The sequence below is a fragment of the Rhodnius prolixus genome, unplaced genomic scaffold (genome assembly GCF_049639745.1).
Source record: "Rhodnius prolixus isolate KJV_2025 unplaced genomic scaffold, Rpr scaffold_14, whole genome shotgun sequence".
Lineage (NCBI taxonomy): Eukaryota > Metazoa > Arthropoda > Insecta > Hemiptera > Reduviidae > Rhodnius > Rhodnius prolixus.
This window is the reverse complement of record NW_027411594.1, coordinates 6,638,634-6,665,565: the sequence shown is the minus strand read 5'-3', so window position 1 is coordinate 6,665,565 and position 26,932 is coordinate 6,638,634. Positions and strand designations below refer to the sequence as shown.

The window sequence follows — 26,932 nt, the reverse complement described above, 5'->3', positions numbered from 1 at the left end:
CACAAAGTTGCATTCAGCCTCTTTTTTTTCAAGGAACATCGCATCAATAATGTCACACACTATCCGTCAGACGGATTTCAACTTTCCGGCAGCACAAAAACGGAAGTTCCAAGTTTCCGAGGAAGAATCTTTCATCAATTAACAAAACAATGAAAAACAAAATTCCCCCAATCACAAAATAAACAACTCAGTGTAAACTGCCAAGGTTAGATTTTTATAGATATTTAAAAATTAACAGAGGACCGGAAATACGACATTAATTGCGTCCATTTTCTTGGTTTAAGATAAATAAATAAATAAATAAATAACTTTATTGCTTGTAAGTTTACAACTTTCTGCAATGAGTTAGCTAAATATAAATAAACTGCAATGTACTACTTGAAATGAATATAATGTAAAAAATAAAGTTATATAAACATAAATAAAAATAAAATGATACCTTTCCCTAAAAATTATTATTATTTCAATTTATTTTTTAATTAATAAACTCAACTTAAGATATAAATGATATGTCTTGATTTATACATATGGTCAATCTCAAATAAAATCTATTTAGGTAAATAATAAAGTTCGCTTCTTAATCTAAATAATTTGCAACAAAAGTTTGTAACAAAGCAACAAGACCAACTAACAGTGGATGAAATCAATTCGACACTCAATACTGCGCGGAGGTGATTTTTCTAAAGAGACAAATTTCACTGTGATACGAGTATATGGACGTTTTCCACTTTCAGCGGATACATTATCTTAAGAGGTTTTCCACAGGCAGTACATCATTGCAATAAGGCAATGATTGGGAACCCGTTCCTACAGAACTCCAGGACTATACTGCTGGTGGGGTTGGCAATGATACAGATTACTTAGCCTTCTCTACTTTTGCGTAGTTGCTAGCCGTACTGTGGAGTTCAAAGGGCTAAAATCGCAGGTCAACTGGAGAAGCCTCAGATTATACCTTCCCTCTTGTAGTTCTTTTGCTGCATCCACCTAAGTATGTACCTCAAATTGTTTGTACACGCACTCTCGAACAGGTTTTACAGTGGTATTCTACTCAGAGCTAGTAGGCTTTCCAGTTATTGTAAAACTTACGATTTCAGCTGTAATTTTATTAATTTTAATTAGATTTAAAACAAAGTGCGACGGATATTAGCAGCGAGTTAGTGATTTTTAATATTTAAGATATCTTCAGTTTATTGAAGGCTGTGGTAACAGAATCAACAGTATCAATTCTGCTCTTAGTGTAGTAGACGCTGCACTGCTGTGTTTGGTGAGGTCAGGAAGTGGAAGGGGGTTGGAATGTACGCGCGTGCATCCAGAGGGGTTGCTGAGGGGGCAAGTTTTACTCCCCTACGGTGAAGGAATGTCTAGGTCATACGGGCCAGGGTATAAAAGATCGTGTACAGCTGTTGTGCCGCCCTGACCCAGCTGTAGTAGACCTACAACTACTAAGAAGAAACTTGGGTGCTAGTTTCTAAAAGTGTACCCAGTAGTAATATTATACTCTAAACCAACAATAGTTCTCAAACACACGCCACTTACAGACACCTACTGAAACCGTTTCAGCAGCAGGCTGTTTGCAGCCAGTAGCCTTGCAGGAGTTACAGTATCACATTTAGTTACAAACACTCCATAAATCACGCTTTTGCCTTTGCTCCAGATAAACATTGCTGATAAGACCATTCAAATGTATGATTTATTTTTTCTATTAAGTAAAGTAGTTCCAAATCTACCCAAAAATATTTTACGAGAATAAATTTTGCTTTTATAAAACTATTTGAATAAACAGAACTATTAAAACGTTTCATAAAAACATCAATGCCTTCCGATTTCCACAAGGATCCCAACATGCGCCATAGTGCACCCTTGGGCGATTACTTTTATATTATATTTTAAGATATAGCGTTCTGAAATTTCATATATTATATTTTGAGATACCAATATCTCGATTTCTAGCGATCAGAAATCTATGAAATTTCATACAATTATAGGGAACATTGATCTTTACAATTGTATGAAATCCTATCGTTTTCACTGCAATAGAAGAGAGGATATAGCGTTTTGAAATTTGGTAGTTTTGCAACACACCAAAACTTTAGATACCAATATCTCGATTTCTAGCGATCAGAAATCTATGAAATTACATACAATTATAGGGAACATTGATCTTTACAATTGTATGAAATCCTATCGTTTTCACTGCAATAGAAGAGAAGATATAGCGTTTTGAAATTTGGTAGTTTTGCAACACACCAAAACTTTAGATACCAATATCTCGATTTCTAGCGATCAGAAATCTATGAAATTTCATACAATTATAGAGAACATTGATCTTTACAATTGTATGAAATCCTATCGTTTTCACTGCAATAGAAGAGAAGATATAGCGTTTTGAAATTTGGTAGTTTTGCAATACATCAAAACTTTAGATACCAATATCTCGATTTCTAGCGATCAGAAATCTATGAAATTTCATACAATTATAGAGAACATTGATCTTTACAATTGTATGAAATCCTATCGTTTTCACTGCAATAGAAGAGAAGATATAGCGTTTTGAAATTTGGTAGTTTTGCAACACACCAAAACTTTAGATACCAATATCTCGATTTCTAGCGATCAGAAATCTATGAAATTTCATACAATTATAGAGAACATTGATCTTTACAATTGTATGAAATCCTATCGTTTTCACTGCAATAGAAGAGAGGATATAGCGTTTTGAAATTTGGTAGTTTTGCAATACACCAAAACTTTAGATACCAATATCTCGATTTCTAGCGATCAGAAATCTATGAAATTTCATACAATTATAGAGAACATTGATCTTTACAATTGTATGAAATCCTACCGTTTTCACTGCAATAGAAGAGAAGATATAGCGTTTTGAAATTTGGTAGTTTTGCAACACACCAAAACTTTAGATACCAATATCTCGATTTCTAGCGATCAGAAATCTATGAAATTTCATACAATTATAGAGAACATTGATCTTTACAATTGTATGAAATCCTATCGTTTTCACTGCAATAGAAGAGAGGATATAGCGTTTTGAAATTTGGTAGTTTTGCAATACACCAAAACTTTAGATACCAATATCTCGATTTCTAGCGATCAGAAATCTATGAAATTTCATACAATTATAGAGAACATTGATCTTTACAATTGTATGAAATCCTATCGTTTTCACTGCAATAGAAGAGAAGATATAGCGTTTTGAAATTTGGTAGTTTTGCAACACACCAAAACTTTAGATACCAATATCTCGATTTCTAGCGATCAGAAATCTATGAAATTTCATACAATTATAGAGAACATTGATCTTTACAATTGTATGAAATCCTATCGTTTTCACTGCAATAGAAGAGAGGATATAGCGTTTTGAAATTTGGTAGTTTTGCAATACACCAAAACTTTAGATACCAATATCTCGATTTCTAGCGATCAGAAATCTATGAAATTACATACAATTATAGGGAACATTGATCTTTACAATTGTATGAAATCCTATCGTTTTCACTGCAATAGAAGAGAAGATATAGCGTTTTGAAATTTGGTAGTTTTGCAACACACCAAAACTTTAGATACCAATATCTCGATTTCTAGCGATCAGAAATCTATGAAATTTCATACAATTATAGAGAACATTGATCTTTACAATTGTATGAAATCCTATCGTTTTCACTGCAATAGAAGAGAAGATATAGCGTTTTGAAATTTGGTAGTTTTGCAATACATCAAAACTTTAGATACCAATATCTCGATTTCTAGCGATCAGAAATCTATGAAATTTCATACAATTATAGAGAACATTGATCTTTACAATTGTATGAAATCCTATCGTTTTCACTGCAATAGAAGAGAAGATATAGCGTTTTGAAATTTGGTAGTTTTGCAACACACCAAAACTTTAGATACCAATATCTCGATTTCTAGCGATCAGAAATCTATGAAATTTCATACAATTATAGAGAACATTGATCTTTACAATTGTATGAAATCCTATCGTTTTCACTGCAATAGAAGAGAGGATATAGCGTTTTGAAATTTGGTAGTTTTGCAATACACCAAAACTTTAGATACCAATATCTCGATTTCTAGCGATCAGAAATCTATGAAATTTCATACAATTATAGAGAACATTGATCTTTACAATTGTATGAAATCCTATCGTTTTCACTGCAATAGAAGAGAAGATATAGCGTTTTGAAATTTGGTAGTTTTGCAACACACCAAAACTTTAGATACCAATATCTCGATTTCTAGCGATCAGAAATCTATGAAATTTCATACAATTATAGAGAACATTGATCTTTACAATTGTATGAAATCCTATCGTTTTCACTGCAATAGAAGAGAGGATATAGCGTTTTGAAATTTGGTAGTTTTGCAATACACCAAAACTTTAGATACCAATATCTCGATTTCTAGCGATCAGAAATCTATGAAATTTCATACAATTATAGAGAACATTGATCTTTACAATTGTATGAAATCCTATCGTTTTCACTGCAATAGAAGAGAAGATATAGCGTTTTGAAATTTGGTAGTTTTGCAACACACCAAAACTTTAGATACCAATATCTCGATTTCTAGCGATCAGAAATCTATGAAATTTCATACAATTATAGAGAACATTGATCTTTACAATTGTATGAAATCCTATCGTTTTCACTGCAATAGAAGAGAGGATATAGCGTTTTGAAATTTGGTAGTTTTGCAACACACCAAAACTTTAGATACCAATATCTCGATTTCTAGCGATCAGAAATCTATGAAATTACATACAATTATAGGGAACATTGATCTTTACAATTGTATGAAATCCTATCGTTTTCACTGCAATAGAAGAGAAGATATAGCGTTTTGAAATTTGGTAGTTTTGCAACACACCAAAACTTTAGATACCAATATCTCGATTTCTAGCGATCAGAAATCTATGAAATTTCATACAATTATAGAGAACATTGATCTTTACAATTGTATGAAATCCTATCGTTTTCACTGCAATAGAAGAGAAGATATAGCGTTTTGAAATTTGGTAGTTTTGCAATACATCAAAACTTTAGATACCAATATCTCGATTTCTAGCGATCAGAAATCTATGAAATTTCATACAATTATAGAGAACATTGATCTTTACAATTGTATGAAATCCTATCGTTTTCACTGCAATAGAAGAGAGGATATAGCGTTTTGAAATTTGGTAGTTTTGCAATACACCAAAACTTTAGATACCAATATCTCGATTTCTAGCGATCAGAAATCTATGAAATTTCATACAATTATAGAGAACATTGATCTTTACAATTGTATGAAATCCTATCGTTTTCACTGCAATAGAAGAGAAGATATAGCGTTTTGAAATTTGGTAGTTTTGCAACACACCAAAACTTTAGATACCAATATCTCGATTTCTAGCGATCAGAAATCTATGAAATTTCATACAATTATAGAGAACATTGATCTTTACAATTGTATGAAATCCTATCGTTTTCACTGCAATAGAAGAGAAGATATAGCGTTTTGAAATTTGGTAGTTTTGCAACACACCAAAACTTTAGATACCAATATCTCGATTTCTAGCGATCAGAAATCTATGAAATTTCATACAATTATAGAGAACATTGATCTTTACAATTGTATGAAATCCTATCGTTTTCACTGCAATAGAAGAGAAGATATAGCGTTTTGAAATTTGGTAGTTTTGCAACACACCAAAACTTTAGATACCAATATCTCGATTTCTAGCGATCAGAAATCTATGAAATTTCATACAATTATAGAGAACATTGATCTTTACAATTGTATGAAATCCTATCGTTTTCACTGCAATAGAAGAGAGGATATAGCGTTTTGAAATTTGGTAGTTTTGCAATACACCAAAACTTTAGATACCAATATCTCGATTTCTAGCGATCAGAAATCTATGAAATTGAAACCTAAAAAAATAATTCAGCCAATCCCTTTATTGGTAAGTTGATAATAAAATAAAATAAAAACAGGAAATTCTCTGTCTTCGAGTTAGTCTGTCCTAAATACGCAGACTGGAATAGCATATATTTCCTGTTAAAAGCCATAAAATCGAAACACTGCGATACATATATTATTTTAACGGCGAAGAGAAAAGTTATAAAATTAGAATAAATTCTGCAAGAACATTAATGCACAATCAATTGCTTTTTATTCATTTTTTATTAATAATAATAATGTTTCAGACTAATACTATTTGTCTAGGCTAGACAACGAGATAAGACTATGAATGAATAATAATAGTAGGAAGCCAAAGAGGGTGGAGGTCTGTAGAGGTGGGAGAAGTGTCTATCTGGACACCAAAAACCAGATTAGATAAAAATGTTATTGCACTATAGATATGCTCGATTTGGTTGATTTTTAAAATAAAAATAAAAAAAAACTAACAAAGCCAGATGTAGATAACAATGGCTTGTTTATTGTTGTTACACTTTTCACTTTCCATATTATGTGAGAATAATTGAAAATAATTTTACATTGAAATGTGAGCTCCTAAATGAAAAATGAGCTCCTATGGTACGTAAGTTCGTTAACTTCATTCATTTATTTATTTTTATTTCCAAAATATTGAATTGAAAATAATTTTACATAGAAATGTGAGCTCCTAAAAGAAAAATGAGCTCCTATGGTACGTAAGTTCGTTAACTTCATTCATTTATTTATTTTTATTTCCAAAATATTGAATTGAAAATAATTTTACATTGAAATGCGAGCTCCTAAATGAAAAATGAGCTCCTATGGTACGTAAGTTCGTTAACTTCATTCATTTATTTATTTTTATTTCCAAAATATTGAATTGAAAATAATTTTACATAGAAATGTGAGCTCCTAAAAGAAAAATGAGCTCCTACGGTACGTAAATTCGTTACTCCTTTATTATTATTATTATTACCAGAATATTGAAGGTCTAGGAATTTACCAATCGCTTAGAATTTTTTTTTAGATGAATCGCTTTGTTTGGATGTAGCAATTTGAGTCTGACACTTCAGATTTCTTAAATACAAAAATTCGGAAACTTTTTTTAACAGACCCAGCATTAAGCTCTCTCTCTCTACTCTTATTTATAATAACGTTTAAACGAGAGAGAACCAGTAAAGCTCAAAGCTGCCAAATGTAGTCACACCTAGTAAAACAATACGTACCTAAGAGATCTATCACCAATGCAGGTTGGTTGGTGATCAGGACAACCAGTGAATACATAAACATGAAATATCATTAATATGTTAAAGCTGTCGCAGAATGTATGCGCTCCTACACAAAATATATGGCTATACTCACATTTTTGTTTTCAATTCAAGTAGTACCATAGACTATACAATAAAATGTGCTGTTAGCTAGCTTAGGAAATAATCTCAAACAATATGACGGCACAAAAACCTTTCATAAAAATAACAATATTTCACCCAAAAAGAGAAACTAATTAACTCAAAACACTGTTAAAAATCAAAAGCACCTTAAGAATTTCCTACAAGGTTATACTTGGAAAACAAAAATAACCTCCCCATTAATATTTTATCAACACTGCTATCTTAATCAGCCAATAAGAAATCAACACTAAAAAGATAAATTTAAAATACGTACATGAGTTAAATCATTTCAAGTATTTATTTTATTATTATTATTATTTTTTAAATAGTTTAATTTCTTATGAATGACATAGTCATTGATGAAATATTAATGTATTAATCATGATTTTTTTAGAGGAATAGCGATGGAGACAAAGTTTCGAATTCGAGTATATCCCGGAGTATTTCCGTTTTGAGACCCTCTGTTACACCAAAAAGTTATTTTTTAGAAAACTGGGTATTTATACAAGTGACACTAGCTGAAAAAAAAGGAACATTTACAGAAAGCACCATCGTTTAGGGTACCGGAAGTAAGTGAACCGGAAATGCTAATTCACTGAGTAGAATCTTGAATAGCAGTTATTCGGCAATCTGAACTTATTAACGACGCAGATAATTGTCACAGAGTCCGCGTGTCAAACGCCAAGACTTATTAAGTACGGGGGCTTAATAAAGTTGCCCTAAAACGATTGAAAATTAAAACTACTTAAATATAACAACTGTTCATTATTTTTGGTGACTGAATCTTAGTTTCAATAGGATGAAAAAAAAATAATGCCAGTTTCAGTCATTATAAACTTTATTCTGCCGCGAGCTTTCCGACCTAGGGACTACATAGGTCATCTTCAGAAATGATATAAATATCTAAGACAGAAAACAGTCTAAATTTCCAAAACTGACACCAAACAACATATACGCCCAACTTACTGCAAAATATACTTGGACAATTGGCAACACTGACTACCTTACAACTAAACTACTAAACACATATCACACACACAGACCGATCACATTCAGTCCATGAACAGGCAAGACAGAAGACACACCAACCCTCTAATGATGTAAAACAGTATATTGTAAATTAGGTAAATATTTTTGTAAATTTTCATTGCATTATATCATATTCATTGTAATATAATTAATTGGTAATATAATTGTTAACACACTGTAAACATGTTCCACAGCCCTGAAGATGTGACCTAGTCCCTAGGTCGAAAGCTCGCGGCATAATAAAGTTTATATTGACTGAAACTGGCATTAATTTTGTCATTCTACTTAAATATACTTCTTCTTTATCTCCGCTCTTATGCCTTTCAGCGTCGAGCAACTTAAATACTTGAATATAGTACTTAAATTTTGAATTAAGTGTGATAGAAATGGATATTCTTGTCTGATTACCTGAGATTTAAGAAACTAAGGAGTCGGGTAACTTGAAACGGTTTTTTGTTTTCTTAAAATTGATTTTCCGAAGTAATATATGGGCATCCCTCTTAAAGGAGTCATTTCTGAGAATTCTACGGATTTACTGTATGAATTATCTAAGAGAATTAGCGTGAGAGAGATTAGTACTACTGTTTTGGGTAAAAGTTCCGAATTTTAAGAAAATAATTTGAGCTTAACAATGTAGAAGAGAGAGAGAGAGAGAGAGAGACAAAAGAAAATGGCGGCCACCAGTTCGATGATCGAGAACTGTTAGAAATAACCAGGTTTTTTTTTGTCATTTTGTCGTCACGACGACCTAGCGCTTGTCTAAACACGTTACTACATTAACATCGATACACTTCTCTAACTGTAGTCTCATCATGACAAAGGTACTTACTGGCCGACAAGAAACTAAGATGTCATTCTCCTTAATTCCTCGGCCTTTCTTTATATCAAACTATAATATCAATTGATTAATTCTTACTAAACTCTCATGACAACCAATTTTTAAGACCTCATTATAAAGTATAAACAAGTAGAAAATTCTTTCAACTTTTTCTTTTTTTTTTGGCTCGGAAAAGTATATAAAAGTTTTCCTATAGAAACTTGAGAATGATGAAGTTGAAGTATGGGAAAAAGGCGGCTTCCTAACTTTTACAATATCTACAGCTCAGTAAATAGAATGAAGTTTTACTGAAAAGCATATTGTTGCCCATAATACATTATATATATACATAATTTTAAATATTCATGATAACATTTCAATATTAAAAGCTAACCCAGGTTTCAATCAATATTGTGAGAGAGATAACGGTGAGGTTGAAGTGAAATTATATGTATTATAAATGACTGCAGCCTGGATAATGTGTGGGACATCCCAAATCCCTGAGGAATTAGCTAGGCTAGTCCACTCTTCCCTACGGGATACAAACTATGAAGAACAACATGGCCTGTTCAAAATTACCACTAGAACTACAGATTAAAAAAAAAGAAAAAGCAACTTGCAACTAGAATAATTAGCAACTACACTGAAAAGAGCTTTAAAGTTAAACTTTAAGTGAGAGGCTTACAGCACAGGACAAGCGAAAGTTTTCTTTAAGCCGCGAATCAACTCTATGCAAGGCGTTACATTTAGGTTATGAGAACAATGTGAAACAAAGAAATTAACAAAATAAACTCACATCCATTATTTTATGTACACAAAAAGTGAAAATTTAATAAAAGTGTTAATTGGAACAAAAAAAAAAAACCAACGTAAATGCACTAATTAGGAACAGAACAATATGTTGTAAATCACTGCACTGATTTCTGATTAGCAAGTTCCGGCTACTGGCAACTAGATAATCGATGATAATCGATGTAGATGGTTACCCCCAAGAGATCTTATTGGAAGTGAAAAGATTTTTAGTAACTTTATAAGGGTCTGTTCAAATTTCTACTTTCATTTACTCCATTGGGGGAAGAACTGTTACGTTCTAAGGGTGCATGACGAGTATCCAGGAGGAGACCCCAGGCCAGAGGCAGGCAAAAAAGGTTTATCACCAGCTAATAGCCTAATTTCTGGAGACTGAAGGCTCTTGATAGAGTGCTCAGTGGAGAGCCTGGATTGGAGAAGACCCTGGTCCTTTTAGCGCCGAAGAGGAAGGAGTAGTCTAATTTCATTAGGAAAACGTCTTAGACCTTTGGTGACTGAATGGAAGACCAGCATCGCACGGGTGTGTCCTTGGACAACTAGTCAGGAAGGAGATGAAACAGCGCACTGTGCGTATTGTGTGAAGGGCTAGTTTGTTTTCGGGTTCGCTTCCTTCAAGAACAATCTATGGCCATCATACTTTATCCAGGAGTCTGTACATTTAAGTGCTTAGACATAACTGGAGAGGAGTGCCTCTAATTGATTAGTTGCCACAATAGACCCTGCTTTCTGGTGAATATATTGTTTTCTGGTTAGAGCTGAGGAAAACCTTTATACTCCCAGATGGGCCCTGCTGTTCCAGTGCCTGGCCCTGAAAGGAGAGGAGAGGAGAAACGGTCTCCACCCTTATATCCTAAGATTTGTCCAATACCTGCATCACAAAAAGACAACAAAGAGCTTCTTTGCATATGTTTCTTGCAAGCTGCCATGTAAATTAAGGGGGTTTCATTTAAGACATGTGTGTGTACTTAACTGTTGACTTCTAAATTAGACTTTTCAAGGCGCTGCCATTCGCCTAGAAAGAGGGGCGCCCAAAATAAATAGGCAAATTATGTCCAAGTAAATAAAGCCGCTTGCTTATAATTCAACATAAATTTGACAAGTTCAAAGTCAAAAATAATTTACAAAAAATATACGTCTTCTATGGGAATACTTACGCGTGACGCACAAGAAACAAAATCCAATTTTTTAATATTAAATAACTTCTGTGGATTCACGTTTTATTCTTTTAGTCATGGAGTCCCGAAGTGTAGTTACTTTATCCTGGACAAACTCAGATATTGTTTTCCAGTCTTTTCCAGATTTATTTTTACCAGTTTATAAAAAATTATAATTATTATATAAAACCCAATGAATAGGAAATTGATTCCCTTAAAAAGGATTTAATAACTTCAAAAGGAACAGATTTACCTGTGATTAAACTTAGCTGATATAACCCGTAAAAAATAAGGATAATAATAAAAAAAAAGAATCCTTTTTTGCATCATAATACATTATTTTAACAAAACGAAGTAGCGAAGAATAAATAGAGTTACTAGAAAATTTATTCAAGTGTTAATATATTCGCCGCTACAACAATATCATTTATGCATGGCTAAATTTATGTAAATATAATCATGAGAGCCAAAGAGAGTTTAAAATATTTAAGGTCGTCTTCATGACGACAACAGGAACAAGAACTCTCCGGGGAGAGACTACATCCGCTGTAGGAATGGCCGAAAGATAGCTCTGTCAAGTACTTACAAGATTTTAAAGTCAAATGTATTATTTTAGAAAAAAAAACCTCAAATAACCTACTCCAAAGTTCCTACCAGGTCAATTCAAGACTGGTTTGGTACTGTCTGGGTGCCCTGAAGGAAATTAGAGACCAACCCAAATAAGGTCTTTCTGGTTTGGGTACCTGGTCATTCAGGACATAAGGGAAACGAAGCGGCAGATTTATTGGCAGGGAAAGGCTCTGCGGGACACGTCGTTGGCCCGAAGCCCTGTTTTGGGGTTTCGAAGTGTGTTAAGTCTGCGGCCATTAACTTATACGAGTGCAGAATAGGTCTCAGAAGTGGTGGCTTGCCACCACTGGGCAAAGACAGGCGATGGAGTTTATTAAAGGCTATTCGCCGAGGCTGACTGCAGAATTAATCCGTCAAGGCCCGTGTGGGGCTATAAGGATGATTGTAGGCCTATTAACTGGGCCACCGCAGGCCCCAGAAAACACATGCATTGCATGGGCCTGGCAGATGGCACAGCCTTTGTAGGTTCTGTCAGGAAGAGGAGGAGGAAACGGTACTGCACGTGTTGTGTCAGTGTGAGAGGCTCGTGTGGCTAAGGATGTTACTTCTCGGGGAAGAAAAAACCAAGGCCTTGAGAGCTTTACCAAAGAGTCACGCTCTTCAGAATTAAGAGTCTGATTAAAATGACAGGTCTGGAGGGTGAGCTTTAGAGTGAGGGGAGCCACAATAGATCCAAAGGGATCGCAGTGGCGTAGGCTTTAAGGCCTCCCTAGTCTAATCTAATCTAACCTCCTCTTAGATAAGGTATCACTGAAAATCTCATTAGCGATTTAATTCAACGCCTTTTTAATAGCTACTTTAAAAATATTACCGACTTCTGTCTAATTGTCAATTTCAAGTTTTACCTGGTTACTTCCGTTTTTAAAGACTCTACTTACTTTTTTTTTTTACAAAAATGAATCTGTTGTGACTTGCGACTTAATTGGTCTCCTAGCAACAATGAAATCAAACTGGCGCTGATTACCGCAGCAGCTGTGATGCTCCCTCTCCCCCACCCAACCCAAAATTGACCGACTAAATGGATTTTTAACCAATGAAAAAAAATCAAAATTCTATCGCAACTATTTGAAACAACATACTGTACATATACAGGAAGTGATTCCTACATTAAATCAACACTTGACAACGAATTAAACTTGATTGGATCGTCATTTACTTCCGTTCCCTTATCAAGGCAAGCGGAAGTGAACACCCTCTAGAGCGGTGTTTCCCAACGTGGGGCCCACGCCCCCCAGGGGGGCAATTTGATAGTTAAGGGGGGCAATTCGAAAATGGACTCGACACGACTTTAACCCTTTCGCTCCGGACCATTTAAATGCAATGCTAGATATCGGTGCCAAATTTAACAAAAAAAGCAAATTCTTAAATAATTGCGGTAAATAATTATTAGGTATAATTCCGTTTGACGAGACCAAAATATCAACTGGGTGATTGGCGTCGTCAAGTAAACTTCGTCCGGGATTCACCGCGGAGCGTGCAGTCTGCCGCGGGGAACCCCGGACGTTTTAAAAACTCGCTAAACAGCGCAGTTGTTGGCACTTAATTGGCCCATCGCTGCATATCAAATATGCAGTATCAAGAAGAACTCGCAGAATTGCAAAATGATGAGTCAGTTAAAACTTTATTTAATATAAAAGGAGCGATGGCATGGCTTTGTGAGGAAACAGAAATCAAATACCTAAATTCAACCAAATGTGCAAGAAAACTATTGCTACCGTTTCCATCTTCATTTTTAGCTGAATGTGGATTTAGTGCTTTAAATGATTTACTGGTAAAAAAAAGAAATCGGCTGGATATAACACAACGTGGAGACTTGAGACTGCAGCTAACCAAATTGGAACCTTATATAAAATCTCCGTGCAGCAAGCATCAAGCGCAAGGATCTCACTAAATTAAAATAATAAATTAATATAGAAAAATCTGTATTAAAATTATTTGGAATTTGAATTTCAGTTCTCCATTATATGTTTTGAAATTTTACTTACTGTGTTTTGTTAACAATTTCAGAGTGATTTCTTCCTAGAACCTATCATTTATGTTTCTTAAGTGAACGAATCAATTTTTAATGTTAAAAATTATATATGTTACATAGGGGGGCATAAAAATTTTATAAAGGTTAAGGTGGGGCATGACACAAAAAAGGTTGGGAAACACTGCTCTAGAGTGACTCCTTAGAACTAACCATAACAGAATAAACGCTACCAATCGGTAGTTTGAATTTATAGTACTGCGAAAGGAAACCATCAAACTACGTATTGATAATTACTTCTATAAACTTAAAAAGAGGTATGTACATAATTGACCGTGGAAAGGAGCTATTGGATATTTACCTTGTAAAGTAGTACAATACATATATAATACTCGTATGTATTATATGCTAGATTGCGTGTTCAACACAATTTAAAAATTCTCATGTTCTTATTTTATACACAAGATTTTTCTACTTACAGACAAACAAACACATTTATATAAACAAACAATCTTATACTAAGACGCTATTATACGTACACATAATAAAATTACGTAAAATTATTGTCATTTTACCCATACACTCTCTCACGGACTATTTCTTTTTTATTTTAGTGTTTTAGTGTATTCTTTGCCATAAAATGAACAGAATTTCCTGGATTTCGCTATTATCTGAACTTAGCTAAGTTTGATGTAATGAAAACAATAATAAAAAAATCATAATTTTGGGAGGAGGAATCAGCTGTGTGTAGTTTGTGTGGTTGAGCTGGGATAGCTAAAGGATAACAAAAAATGACCAGCCCACGAGAATCAGCATCTCCAAATAAAGATGCTGACATCCACAGTGCAGTGGAATCAAACAAGTCTCTAACTAACTAGTTCGCGCCTATTTAATTTATCATAAAAAGCCAACACCATTAGTGACGAAATAATTCCTCTTTGCATTGTTAAAAAGGAAGTAAACAATAATTGTATTTTAAAAGGAGAATATTATTAGTGTACATAAAGTGAGTCGATTAAGAAGATAGTATCTTATCTGGGAATATTATTTTTAAAAAAAACGTGAGAAATGGAACTTTTAAGTGGAAGAGATAAGGTGCAAAGAGAAGATAATTATTTAAAAGTTCATTCACAAAAAAATGCAGAACGTTTCATAATGAGGGAGTCACTACTCACGAGAATTATCTGAAGGTTAATTAAAACAAAGAAGTTATTATCGATCACATTATTTATCCACACTTATCGATACTAGGTTAATTCAAATACTAATTCAAACAATTGACTAGCCAATATCAAATTATTTAATTAATTACTGAACACCAATTAGTTTAAAATTTACAATTAATACCAACTAATATACGAGTTTTGGAGAGCTATTCATTAAAATTACCACAATAATTGAGACCGACATTAACAATTACATTAACCTAATTATAGTATTAGCCTAATTTGGCTGTCCTATTTAGGACAACTTGTTCACTAAACTACCCAAACTAGCTGCTAGAGGTGTAATATGGACCTTCTGGACACCCTACTGATGGAGAAATTTAAATTTAACCTTTCAAAGATATTTTTGATATTCACTTTTGCCCTATAGTGTCTTGAGGACCTTAGAATAAATATAATATTTCAAATAAAGAACAAGTAATTTAAATCACCAAACTGCCCAGTATTTCTGTGGGAATTATGAGCCTGCTTTTGGCTAATGAGATGGTCAATGTCCGGTTTAGTTATATAGTGCTTTGCCTTTCTTCCTACTTCTGGTTGTTATTTTTCGGAGCCGTGACGCGTGCACCCCGCGTCAACGGAAGTAGTACTATACATGGAGCGACGCAGCGCTTTGCGGCACCGCCACATACAGTGCTCCTCTCACTGACCACCAATAAAAGAGATGCTCCTTCCGGAAGTGCGGCGGGGGGCCGGATAAATGTCCTCAGGGGGCCGCATGTGGCCCGCGGGCCGTAGTTTAGGGACCCTGCTTTACATCTTCACTCTACCAACCTGGTGTCTCACCTAGATCAATAGTATCACTTTTCTTAAACTTGGCACCTTCACTCTACCAACACGAAGTGCCATTAATTGTAGAAAATACTCCGGAGAATCGGGAAAAACTTTTGAAATATCTTCTCTCTATTCCCAAAGCCTCTCTCTCCAAAAAAAATTGTGAGATTGGTCTCCATTTGTCCAAAATCTCAAAATTGCTGTTGTTGAGGATCTAGAAAATGTGCGTATGTATGTATGTGTGTGTGTGAAATAAGTTTTGATGGACTTTGATTAAGTAAGGGGATGAGATTCTCTCTTTATGGCGGCAGTCATTGATTAAGTGAATTCTGGAGTAAATAATAATCTGTAGCCTGGAGCGACGTCTTCTATAGAGGGATGGTTATGACAGGTTTTGTATTTAACATTAATACAAATACAAATACAAATGCGCTTTGTAATATACTAAATAATTTACTTATACATAAATTAAAACTGTCCGGTAGGACAGTTGTGTAAGGGTTGATCGTCAAAAAGTGCACGAAAAAGCGTAACGTTGAAAAACACCCAACTTTGACAATTTTTTTCTCTTTTTCTATAAAAGATAAAATTCCCAAATTTTCTTTAAATCTTACTCCAAACCCTCCTTTATAACTGTAATTTTTTTGCAACCACCCAGACCTAATAGATTTCGAGAAAAAAGTTGCCGAAAATGAGCAAAAACAGCATTTTCAGAAATTGTTGTTGTTCTTCTTGTTGTTGTTGTTGTTGTTGTTGTTGTTGTTGTTGTTGTTGTTGTTACCTTTTTTGTAAACAACGTAGCGCCTAAACGCGTGAACCGATTTTCATGAATGAGGTGTCATTCGATTTGGAATTTTATGTAGATGTGCCTTTTGGGGGTCTCGACGCTGTACACCGAATGGGAGAGGAGTTAGCCCCCTTTATGTAAGGCCCCCTTCAAAATTATTATTACTAATTACTCTGTAAATCTTAGCCCGATTTTGATAAAATTTGGTAGGATGATGGGGTTAGGGCTCCCCTATGTAACATTAAAGCGACGATCTGCTCTTACACTAGTTAAGGGGAAGTATAGCAATCGTTTCAAATTATCGACACGTGAACTGATTTTCATGAATGAAGTGTCATTCGAATCAAAATTTTGTACAGATTTGCACTTTAAAAGTCTCGTCGCTATGCCTCATATGGAGGGGAGTTCGCCCCACCCAAGTAAGGCCGTTTCTAAAACTATTATTACCAATATTTCTATAAAGCTTTGTCCGATTTTGATAAAATTTAGCACGAAGAAGTGATTAAAGCTCCTCTACATGGCTGTGAAGTGCCATCATGCTCTTACACCTACTAAGAGGAAGTACTGCAATCGTTAAAATTATCAATGGGTGAACCTATTTACATTAATGAATTGTCGTTCGATTCAAAATCTTTGCCTCTTTGCCTTTTAGGGAGAAGTACTGTAATCGCCCTTTTATTTTTCTTACTCCTCTTAAAAGGAAGGTCTGAAATCGCAGTTTAAATTTGCTTTTTACGTACAAAAACCTTCCTATTTTATATAAAAAGGCTTTCTCAAAAAAATTGTTATTGAGGATGGTTTGGGGACCGCAACTATAATCATTCTTTAAAAAGATCTCTCCAGTGGTAGTTACGGTTCCTACTTAACACCTTATCAGGTTATAATGATAGAATTGCTTATTCCTAATTTAAAAAAACAGTAAAGCAGATATGTAACTTAGCAAAATAGACAAAAATGAAAATCTATCCAAAAGGTACAAAAATCTCCTTAACAAAAACTTACAGTTTAAAAAGTTAAGTATAAGGGTTGATTAAACGCCAAAAGGTACACAAATCAGCAAGTACCCAACATTTCATTCAAGCTTAGTTGATATAATTTAAGTAATTTTGCTGCATTAACTTTTCCTTCACATTTTTTAGAATTTATTAGATGTCACAGACCCTTATGCTGGCCATTTTCATCTACAAAATATTTGTTCAAGTAGCACTGTAGATTGACTTTAATATCTATTAATCTATAATAATCAAACTATTAATTACAGGTTAAAAAGAAAACGTTATAAAAAATAAAAAAAATTACGAGGCTACAAAATTTAAAAACTTTTTAAAAAAAATGCTTACACCAACATACATCAATGATTTCGATTATTTTATTTTTAATAAAAATCGTCGGTTTAAGTTCATTCTTCGATTAAAGTAATTGTTATTTTATGAAGTAGTCAAACGTTTATAATAATACGTAATAATTATCTGGCTCTATCGCAAATAATATAGTTTTCTTCAATCACACTCTCAATGTAGCTGTTCTTCTCACAATGTTATATATATGTTATGTAATATAAAATAAATAAGTATTGCATATTTTTAGGACAGCTAATTATTCCAGTATTTTACTATAAGTAAAATTAAATTACAATTGAGAAATGAATAATTGTTGTTGAATAATCTACTTGTTATTAACTGTGTGTTATTTGTGCTCACGAATATTTCGGTAAGACGAATTCAAGTCTGAAATATTGTTTTAAATCCTCCGTGATTCAAATTTAAACAGTAGCCGACTCTAACTTTGTCTTTTTCTACTTTAACATGCATGTATAAGATGTGACAACTTCAGATAAAGGGCATATTAAAGATAAATCAGAAGAATAATTTGGAATAGAGTTAAAATAAAGTACCTATTTAAAAACGAAGATATAATATACATTTTATCATAATTATAACCAAATAATATTATGAACGAACTGGCCAGCATAAGGGTCTGTGACATCTAATAAATTCTAAAAAATGTGAAGGAAAAGTTAATGCAGCAAAATTACTTAAATTATATCAACTAAGCTTGAATGAAATGTTGGGTACTTGCTGATTTGTGTACCTTTTGGCGTTTAATCAACCCTTATACTTAACTTTTTAAACTGTAAGTTTTTGTTAAGGAGATTTATTTATTAGTAATTTAATATATTTAATTGACTTAAATCGAAATGCACCTTGAACAAAATAGAACAAAGCAAACTGACCTCGCCTTAATGGAAATCTCTTGTCAAGTTATATCTATAACTATACACGATTATTGTGTCTAAACATTCGACTCATTACCACTTTCCTCCATTCAAATCGAAAAAAAAAGCAACAATAAATGCAATATTAATGTCATTAGGCGCTCCTCTTAAACGCATCCATCGCACAATTGCGCGCGCACGCACTCACTCTTTTAACCAACAATAGAGAATTGTTTTGTTGTTCTCTCTCTCTGACACTAAATACAACATGGAAATTATCTTTTAGAAAATTGCAGATTCACTTTTATTATTGTTCGTCCATTACGCTGCAAACAGGAAGTTAAAAAAGTTAGGTTTTCCTGTTGTGTGGGGGGGGGGAGGGGAGACAAAAAGATGTGATCAGAAAGTGTATTTTTTTTGTACATCGTAAGCAACAAAGGTTTAGTGAACTGATGGAAAAGGTCACTCCCAGGGATTTCCCATTGTCCTGCACGAGACAAAATATACAGGAACTCCAGTGGGAACACTCCATATGACTTGCGTCCTTACAATCCTTGTGGGGTAATTTAAAGCTTGCCAACCAAGATCTGATGAAGTCATTGGTACTGCAAAGCTTTTTCCAGAGTTTACTGACGGACAGTGTTCTCTCAAGCCTTGTCCATCACAAGACAGTGGAACTAGGTCTAGAGAAGCTCCTAGGAAGAGAAAAACAAAATCTAAGGGTCAGCCGATAAAGCTGGGATTCAAAGCCGGGGATCTTCACGTGGAAATCCAGTAAGCTAACCACTTTGCTGGTTTATAACTCATTTTTCCCCCACCCAATTTGAAATTAAAAAAAAAACACTTTAATTCTTACTACAATTATCCAAACTATATAATATAGCCCAAAAGGACCTATTTAATACTAAACCGTCCCTACCACGCGTGTTGAATGCCCTAAATCAAATTTCCTAATAGAATTTTACAATTAAAGTTATAAGATTTAAGTATCTACAAAGTTTAAGAGAGAATAAATGCTGGGAATCATTACAGAAAACGTCACAGAGAAATGTAGTACGAGGTGAAGGCTATTAAATAACGAGACTGATGCTGCTACAGAAAAACTATGCCCGCGCCAAAACTCCTAACGACCGACAGCTGTGCAGCGTAAAGCCTTCTCTATCGATTGCAGCGTGTCTCACGTGCTTGTACAGAAATCTGTCTGACCGGAACCGTCGTTTGTGAAAGAGGTGTAGGTTTCGTTTTGCCGAAAACATGAATACTATACATGTAGTAGAGCAACGAATTGTCGGTGAAATTTCACATCAAAACTTGGGTAAAACCGCTACTGAAACTTGATCTTTTATTAAAAGAAGTTTATGGCGATGAATGTTAATCACGTGCGCGCAAGTTTTTGAGTGGTTTGAATCGTTTCCAAGATGGCCGAGAAGACGTCGGAGAAGATGACCGCCCGGGTAACGTCCTTCCACGTCCAAAACGGATGAAAATATCGATTATAATTAATCAACATTACTATACGTAAGGTGCTTAGTCAACTCCGTGAAAGAGTAAGGAAAAAAAACGACCCGAGATTTGTGGAAGAACAAGTCACGGGGTTCTCCATTAAGACAAAGCGTCGGCTCACACTGCGTTGTCTGTCAAGACATCCCAGTTTTAGGCCATCCTAGCCTTATTCGCCTGACCTGGCCACCTCATGTGACTTTTATCTGTTCCCCAAAGTGAAATCTACATTAAAAGGAACACGATTTCAGTCCGTTCACGCGCCATGCAGGAGCTGACAGAAAAAGACTTCCAGCACTGTTTCTAACAATGGTAAATTCGCATGGAGCGTTGCAGGGATAGGGGAGGGGTGTATATTGAAGGTGATAATAACTAAATATGTATAAATTTAAAATAAAATGTTTTACAGCAATAGTCTCGATATTTAATAGCCACACCTCGTAGACCTTCCGGTTTATGGAATTTTTGTGTAACTCAATACGATAGCAATAAATTTAACTGTTCTTTTTAATACATTTAAATTTACATGTACCTAAATAATTTTAAAATAAACATACAAAAACCAACATGAACAAACAAAAACGCCTAGACTAGCAATCGTACTCTAATACCGCAATACAACTCAGCATTGCGGGTCGTGCAGAATTAACTAGTACAATTTCTATTTAGGGGTATGTTAATACTAGAACTCTTTAAGCGTATTAATAATTATATTTCTGCAACCTGTTTTATTATATATTTTTTCATATTATTTGGTTTTTAGAAATTAAGTAGACGAAAAATTATTTATTCCAAAAATTGAAACATTTTCAAAACTTAATTTTTTAATTTTTTTTTTTAAATGGCGATTTTTATCGAATCTACCTAAATAATCTACCAGGTTTTAGAAAACCTACACAAATACAAATAAACAGTAACCTAGTTTTATATTATGTTCTCTATTAAACAAAAATACAATAGTTTAGCCATTTATGTATTATTTTATTACAAAACAATACACACACGTACAGTACAGTCCAAGGCAATCAAACTGTAATTTACTATTTTGTTATTTATATCAGAAAATAAAATATAATATTCTGGGGTATAAGTAAAACGTTTGTAGAATTATTTATGACTGGTCAGAATAAATAATAATTTAGAATAATCTTGGAATTAGGCTAAACATTAGACTGGCTATAACAATGAAGGAACCAATCCGCTTGAATTATATAAAATTCACAATATTACGAATAGATTGACATATTTTATAACCAAATAAAATGGTATCGTATGTTTTTTAGATTGTTATATGTTAATATAATCATCTCTCTCTCCAAACCCAAGCACTTCTTACGAGTTAATACCTTATAACAGTTGGCCAGATTGTAAAAACTAGGAAGTGAAAATGAAAGGTGAAACTTACAAGAGAAAATTTGGAAAAATCTGTTTTCCACACCGGATCAAATTCTCTAAAGACATCTTTAGACCGAAAATGAAGAGGTAGTTTTCCCCTACTTCAGGGGACGGATATTACCTTAAGTAAAAAAGAAAAACCCTCTGCAGGCAGAAATATATAAGTTATATTATCTTTCCATACATAAGTTTTCCATTTACAATAATATCGCCTATAACTTATAAAAATACGCCTGTACAAGCCCCCTGGAATACTTTATAATATGTTCTTGTCAATAGCACAGGAAAAACTACACGCCTGCAGCATCACTGGGTGAGAGGATCAGAGGAAGCCATAATTTCTGCACCATGTAGATTCCTTTATCACAAATTTCCGGAATATCTAAACATTTACGGATCTATTCTCTCTCTCAACTAGAACTACTTTTTGGGGAGGGGGAGAGGTACATTTTTTAAAAAAATTTATTGACATTTTATGGGGTTTTCTTTAGTTAGAATTTCCTTTTTACTCCACTGCCATCATGATGAATTCAGTAGTAACAAAATATTATGGATGTTTTGACTTTATTACTTCCATTAAAAGAAACTAGAGCGATCAAATCAAAGTTTGGATCAGGAACTTTTTTAGGACCAACCCAGCCTTTAGTTTGGGACAAAATCGATCAACATTCGATTTCCACTACTAAAGTATAAAGTAAGCACTAATTTACTCGATTTTTGTTTGTTCACTTAAAAAAAGTTTAAAGATTATAGTTGGACGGAAGTATGAATTTTGCGAAGAGTTAATTTCCGCTTGGCGAGAATTTTATCGGAAAGCAGTCCATCTGTTCAATTTTGTTCTTATTAACGAGTTAAGCGTGTATACACGTCAAACCAAATCTCTGTTACGGTGCGTTCGTCGTGATATACTCATTTTGAAAAATATAAAATTGCCATTACCTACAAAAACTTTAAAATTCTATCCCAGGTTATCATAATAATAAAATACATAAGAATATTATTTGGTGGGATGTCTCCTTTATCTTACCAATAGAACTGCCAAGTATTTTATATGGAGGGGAGTGGAGGGAGCCAGCCAAATGATAAGTGGTTGGTACATGTTTGGTCTCCGCATTAGAGATTGGGGAATTAGGCACACAATTAGAAGCTCTCAACCCTCTGAGCAATGCCGTTTTTACCTTAGATAGAGGTTCAGAGCATGATTTCATTTTGCACAGAATTCAAAGCTCTTTTCCTTCCTTGTAAAAGCACTTGCGTCCCTAGTTAACTAGGCAATGCAAACGTGAAGCGGTGCAAGATTTTCAAATGCACAGAATGCTCTGTAATCTCAAGCACTAGAGACTGCAGAAAAAGTGCTTGCAGTGACTATTAGGACGTAAACTTGTGGTTGTTTTGCCTCATGCGTTCGACGTGTATTTTAATGGGTTCTGATTTTAATTCCGCACACTGTGGGGGGTTTTTAAATAACTAAATTCCACGCTAAACTGGTTAACAATTCATTCCAGGATCGTGGAAATTCATTTTAGAAATTTTTTTTTCGAAGAAGCAACATTTTCAACCTTTTAAAACTTCCTGAACTTCCGGCAGAAATATTTCTACGGCCGCCTTCAACTCTTGCCTTGAATATTTTAAGCGCATAAATTGAGTGAATATAAAAGGTTCAGTAGCCTTTTGTTTTTAATTGTAGGGGATATTAAACTTGGTGCAATGGTGAAGGGAAGGAAGGACCGGCTAAACAACACAACAATAATAAACTGCAACAGTAACAAGCTACAACTACACACCGGATATGCCCTCCACTCTGGGGAAAAATGTGGACGGACGTGATTCGGTCTGCCACACGTCGCCCATCAACTTCAAGCTCTGGCCAACCGAGTAATAAAGTAGAACTTTGGAGCTGGCGGGGGGTGAAAAAAGTACTTTATTAAAAAATCTTAATGATATTATGTTAATTAAGAATGATTTCATTAAAATTAATACATTCTTGGAGGATGATGTACTTAGCGGAGAATTGGCAAGAAGGGGAAGCAGCAATCTGGCGTGAACGGACACTGACTTCCTCTTATCGCAGATTTACGAACATGTTTACTTTGAAGGGGAGTACCATTTCCGGTGGAACACACGCAGTCTGAACACTCGTACGACGTTTCTTTCTGCCATTATTAAGGCTCTAACTCGCCACACTCCCGAATATTTGAGTCATACTTAATTATGGTTTGTTAAACCTATTCCGGTTGAGGAATGTATCTTAGAACTCGATTTCAGCAACACATTTAACATATAAAGGTACTCAAGAGTATCTATGTATCCAGAAAATAGCTCTTCAGACGGAATCCATCCGGAACTACCTTTAATCAGATTTCCTACCGGAAAAACGTTTTAAATTACGTATATAAAATTTGTAAAACTAAGTAAAAAGACAAAAGTGATTGGAAAAATTTCCAAGAAATTGGAAAACTGGATTCAGTGAAGAGAAAATTTCCGAATCTGACCAAAACCGTTGTTGCGATTTCCTCTGTACCTAAGCTAAGTATATCAAATTTGAATCTTTTACTATTTCCTTAGTTTTTGAGTTTACAACACACCCAAGCACAATTTGAGGCGCCCCATTCCCATTAGCTGAGCGGTTGTAGGCTAGACCCGCAATGCTAAGATGTATTGTTGGTTAGTGGATTCGATTTCTAGTCTAAACCTTGGATTTTATTTAATGGTTAATATGAGAAATTTACAGTAAAGTATGATTGTTAGTCACCTCCGTCCACGACACCTAATTGGTAGTTGGACGTAAAGCCCCGCCTAGGCACCCAAGTACAATTCAACACAACTACAACTCACGCAGATAGAAATTTCTAATCACCAGGAAACATCAAACCGGATAGTTCGGTGATGGATACTGTCTGTAGCGAGAGTATACTCTATCCGGAAGCCTAAAACTCACGCCTACTCGAGACTACAGCTGATTTCAATACAAAAAACAAAAACCTGTTAGAACAACGTATTTTTACCAAATTTTAAAAACTAGTTCCCATTAAAAGAAAGTTTTGTAGTTAACTTTCATTTAATTGGCAATTACTAATATTCTTTTCTCTAAAGAAGGAGTTGATAAACTGATCTAATATAAAATACGTAACAATACGAATCCCTGGAAATCGATTCATTTGCTTATAAATGAAATTAAACTGAAATCTCCAGAATTTTAGGCTACAAGAGCCGAGAATCATCAGAATCATGGGCCAAAAGAGCCGAGAATGACCAGAATCGCGGGCCATAAGAGCCGAGAATGACCAGAATCGTGGGCCATAAGAGCCGAGAATCACCAGAATCGCGGGCCATAAGAGCCGAGAGTCACCAGAATCGTGGGCTATAATAAGAGCCGAGAATATCGTGGGCCATTAGAGCCGAGAAAGTAGAAGTGAATTGAGCTAACTGCGGCGAGTTGCACCTTAAAGGTTCCCCCCAACCCACCAAGCGATTCCATTTCCCATTATAATATGTAATATTAAATGGCAGGATGAGAGATGATATTAATAAGTAATTATACGTATTACCACTACATAGTGTACACTCTCCAGCATGTTTTATCCTGTGAGTTGTATATATTACAATTTCATTCTGGCGGGAGGATAATTACTGTAGTCAAGAAGCGCTCTCTGGGTAATTATCTCTGCGGCGGGAATTACATTCAAACCTATTTAATTATACTTTATGTATTATATTATGTGGGAAACTTAGTTCAATCGTATATATATATTCTCAAGTTTATATTATATAAAAAGAACAGTGTCCATCACTAAAAACCAAAAAAAATATATATTGTAAGGTTATTATAAATTATACAAAAACCTTTACGTAATATGGTACTTCCGCAGTATAGATCGTCAAATTTGGAATTTATTAAATTTCTACAAATATTTATATTACACAGATAATGAGGCCAATCAGTTAAATGATACTTTAAAGCAATGATGATGATGCTTAAAAGAGATGAAAAATTAGGTTAGCTCCACAGTTCTGGATAATAACTTTCCGTACGAATGTTTATTGAATCTCTAAACGGTTTCGAACTTTCATTCACCATCAGAGTTAGATTTAAAAAAAGCATCTGATGATGGTTGTAAGTCCTAAACTGGCGGCCATGAATACAACGAACATGTGTGCTAAGACGGATGAAAAATAACAAAAACCAAATGGAAACTTAAGTTTTATTCAATCAAAATTTGATCTAGGGCGGGTACTCACACGACTTTAATTGGCTGTAATTATCGCAAGGGACTTCTTTTTTACACCCTTTTGGGTGAAGAAATCACTAAAAAAAAATGCAGAATTTGTACAGTAGACTGACACTTATTACGTAATAACTCAATTAGCGAATAGAATCAATAGTCTAATTATGCAAAACGCTAAAAACTATTTTGTTTCTTCACATAGGAAATTAATATTGAAATTGTTGCAGCAAAATATTTAGAATAATAGAAAGTCAAGGGATGGGGTTTAAAGTGGCTCCTTTATTGGGCTTATGGCTCCACCAAGGTTCGAAATTGTTCTGACTCTCCCACTGAGAGCCCAGGTTAAACAGCGCTGCTTTAGAGGGAAATTTAAATCATTTCCCGCCACAACTGTCTTATAAGTAAAGTAATTGCCTATTTTTTCAGGCAGGCTTTGCGTCCAACTACCCAATTAGGTGTCGTGGACGGAGGCGACTAGCAAACACACTTTACTGTAAATTTCTCATATTAACCATTAAATAAAATCCAAGGTTTAGACTAGGAATCGAGCCTCTAACCAACAATACATCTTAGCATTGCGGGTCTAGCCTATAACCGCTCGGCTACGGTGGCGCCTTACAATATTAAAACCATTAAATAAAATCCAAGGTTTAGACCAGGAATCGAATCCACTAACGAACAATACATCTTAGCTTTGCGGGTCTAGCCTATAACCGCTCAGCTATCGTGGCGCTTCTGAAATTTATAATCCACATGCGTGCAATGATCATCTGAAAGTGGGGGGAAAAAAAATTGCAGCTGTCTTCGAAAGAAATCGAAACTGTGTTTCGGTTGGTTGGTTGATTGTGCTCAAAACCAGATTTCAAGTGAGTCCCATGATTGCATCGATTCGAAATACCAAATTTTTAAGTCCCAACTATTTTCTGTTTTCCAGTTATACTGTGCTTACAGCACCAACTTGCAAAGCACTCTCTCTTTCGTTCACGAAAAGAACCTTAAAAAAAGTTATTACTATGGAAACTCAAAACCATTTATAATTCTCGCTAATACTCATAGATTGGTAATA

General features: G+C 34.4%; 1 protein-coding gene across 3 annotated transcripts in view; it reads right to left on the bottom strand.

The window, feature by feature from the left end:
- The window catches only part of LOC141451775 (uncharacterized), a 157,022-nt gene that overhangs the window by 16,470 nt on the left and 113,620 nt on the right, over window positions 1-26,932 (bottom strand). The gene's annotated exons all lie outside the window — the stretch shown is intronic.